The following is a 3,660-nucleotide window of genomic DNA, read 5'->3' as shown; positions in this document are numbered from 1 at the left end:
TCATTGGTATCATAATAACAAGTCCTACTCATCATCATCGATCATACAACTTCTACTCGATACCACATCATCATCATAGTCATCTAACCAATCCTACTTAGTTGTTCTTAGCACATGATCGCACATGATCATGAGTATTAGCTAGAACCTACTACCTTCTCTTAGGTAAAATAGCATAAAATAAGATAGGTCCTGACTCTCCATTATGGAGAATGGAGATTCTCCTGTCTCCAATTCTTGCACTTCGTCTCATGTTGCTTTCAAGTACCTCCTTACGAGTGGCCATACATTTGTTCCAATCTTTGATGGTCATGTCTTCATTGCTTTTAGAAATCCAATATGAACAGGAGTGATTCGTAGGATGACCTAGCTGAATATTCAAAACATCAAGGTGACCTTTGGGAAACATCAGATGAAGCACACACTCCTGCGGGATTATCTGTTGAAAAGCATAGTAATAACTGAAGGAAATATGCCCTAGAGGCAATAATAAAGTTATTATTTATTTCCTTATATCATGATAGATGTTTATTATTCATGCTAGAATTGTATTAACCGGAAACATAATACATGTGTGAATACATAGACAAACATAGTGTCACTAGTATGCCTCTACTTGACTAGCTCGTTGAATCAAAGATGGTTAAGTTTCCTAGCCATGGACAAAAGAGTTGTCATTTGATTAACGAGATCACATCATTAGGAGAATGATGTGATTGACATGACCCATTCCGTTAGCCTAGCACTTGATCGTTTAGTATGTTGCTATTGCTTTCTTCATGACTTATACATGTTCCTGTAACTATGAGATTATGCAACTCCCGTTTACCGGAGGAACACTTTGGGTGCTACCAAACGTCACAACGTAACTGGGTGATTATAAAGGAGTACTACGGGTGTCTCCAAAGGTACATGTTGGGTTGGCATATTTCGAGATTAGGTTTTGTCACTCCGATTGTCGGAGAGGTATCTCTGGGCCCTCTCGGTAATGCACATCACTATAAGCCTTGCAAGCAATATGACTAATGAGTTAGTTGCAGGATGATGCATTATGTAACGAGTAAAGAGACTTGCCGGTAACGAGATTGAACTAGGTATTGGATACCGACGATCGAATCTCGGGCAAGTAACATACCAATGACAAAGGGAACAACGTATGTTGTTATGCGGTTTGACCAATAAAGATCTTCGTAGAATATGTAGGAGCCAATATGAGCATTCAGGTTTTGCTATTGGTTATTGACCAAGAATAGTTCTAGGTCATGTCTACATAGTTCTCGAACCCGTAGGGTCCGCACGCTTAAGGTTTCGATGACAGTTATATTATGAGTTTATGAGTTTTGATGTACCGAAGGAGTTTGGAGTCCCGGATGATATCGGGGACATGACGAAGAGTCTCGAAATGGTCGAGACGTAAAGATTGATATATTGGACGACTATATTCGGAGTTCGGAAAGGTTCCGAGTGATTCAGGTATTTTTCGGAGTACCGGGGAGTTACGGGAATACGGGGAAGAGTATTGGGCCATAATGGGCCTTAGTGGGAAGGAGCCAGGAGGTGGCGCGCGCCCCTCCCAAGCCCAGTCCGAATTGGACAAAGGGTTTGGGGCGCGACCCCCCTCTCTCTTCCTTCTCCACTTCCCTCCTTTCCCCCCTTCTCCTAGTTGGACTAGGAAAGAAGGAGTCCTACTCCCGGTGGGAGTAGGACTCCCCTTGGCGCGCCCTCCTCCTAGGGCCGGCCTCGTCCTCCCTTGCTCCTTTATATACGGGAGCAGGGGGCACCCCATAACACACAAGTTGATCTACGGATCGTTCCTTAGCCGTGTGCGATGCCCCCCTCCATCATAATTCACCTCGGTCATATCGTCGCGGAGTTTAGGCGAAGCCCTGTGCCGGTAGAGCATCATCATCGTCACCACGCCGTCGTGCTGACGGAACTCATCCCCGAAGCTTTGCTGGATCGGAGCCCGGGGATCGGCATCGAGCTGAACGTGTGCTGAACTCGGAGGTGCCGTACGTTCGGTACTTGGATCGGTCGGATCGTGAAGACGTACGACTACATCAACCGCGTTGTCATAACGCTTCCACTTACGGTCTACGAGGGTACGTGGACAACACTCTCCCCTCTCATTGCTATGCCATCACCATGATCTTGCGTGTACGTAGGAATTTTTTTGAAATTACTACGTTCCCCAACAGTGGCATCCGAGCCTTGGTTTTATGCGTTGATGTTATATGCACGAGTAGAACACAAGTGAGTTGTGGGCGATACAAGTCATACTGCTTACCAGCATGTCATACTTTGGTTCGGCGGTATTGTTGGATGAAGCGGCCCGGACCGACATTACGCGTACGCTTACGCGAGACTGGTTTTACCGACGTGCTTTGCACACAGGTGACTAGCGGGTGTCTGTTTCTCCAACTTTAGTTGAACCGAGTGTGGCTACGCCCGGTCCTTGCGAAGGTTAAAACAACACTAACTTGACGAACTATCGTTGTGGTTTTGATGCCTAGGTAAGAACGGTTCTTGCTCAGCCCGTAGCAGCCACATAAAATTTGCAACAACAAAGTAGACGACGTCTAACTTGTTTTTGTAGGGCATGTTGTGATGTGATATGGTCAAGACGTGATGAGATATAAGTTGTTGTATGAGATGATCATGTTTTGTTAAAGTTATCGGCAACTGGCAGAAGCCCTATGGTTGTCTCTTTGTTGCATAAGATGCAAGTGCCAAATAATTGCTTTACTTTATCGCTATGCGATAGCAATAGTTGCAAGAGCAATAGTTGGCGAGACGACCATGTGATGACACATTGATATAGATCAAGATGATGAAGATCATGGTGTCGTGCCGGTAACGATAGAGATCATGGCAGTACTTTGGAGATGGAGATCAAAGGCGCAAGATGATCATGGCCATATCATGTCACATATTTTGATTGCATATGATGTTTATCTGTTATACATCTTATTCTGTTTTGTTTGACGGTAGCATTTTAAGATGATCTCTCACTAATTATCAAGAAGTGTTCTCCCTGAGTATGCACCGTTGCGAAAGTTCTTCGTGCTGAGACACTACGTGATGATCAGGTGTGATAGGCTCTACGTTCAAATACAACAGTGCAAAACAGTTGCACACACGGAATACTCGGGTTAAACTTGACGAGCCTAGCATATACAGATATGGCCTCGGAACACGGAGACCGAAAGGTCGAGCGTGAATCATATAGTAGATATGATCAACATAGTGATGTTCACCATTAAAAACTACTCCATCTCACGTGATGATCGGACATGGTTTAGTTGATTTGGATCACGTGATCACTTAGATGACTAGAGAGATGTCTGTCTAAGTGGGAGTTCTTAAGTAATATGATTAATTGAACTTTAATTTATCATGAACTTAGTCCTGGTAGTATTTTGCAAATTATGTTGTAGATCAATAGCTTGCGTTGTTGCTTTCATATGTTTATTTTGATATGTTCCTGGAGAAAATTGTGTTGAAAGATGTTAGTAGCAATGATGCGGATTGGATCCGTGATCTGAGGTTTATCCTCATTGCTGCACAGAAGAATTATGTCCTTAATGTACCGCTAGGTGACAGACCTATTGCAGGAGCAGATGCTGACGTTATGAACGTTTGGCTAGCTCAATATGATGA

The sequence above is a fragment of the Triticum dicoccoides genome, chromosome 6B, assembly GCF_002162155.2.
Source record: "Triticum dicoccoides isolate Atlit2015 ecotype Zavitan chromosome 6B, WEW_v2.0, whole genome shotgun sequence".
Lineage (NCBI taxonomy): Eukaryota > Viridiplantae > Streptophyta > Magnoliopsida > Poales > Poaceae > Triticum > Triticum dicoccoides.
This window is presented reverse-complemented; position numbering follows the sequence as displayed.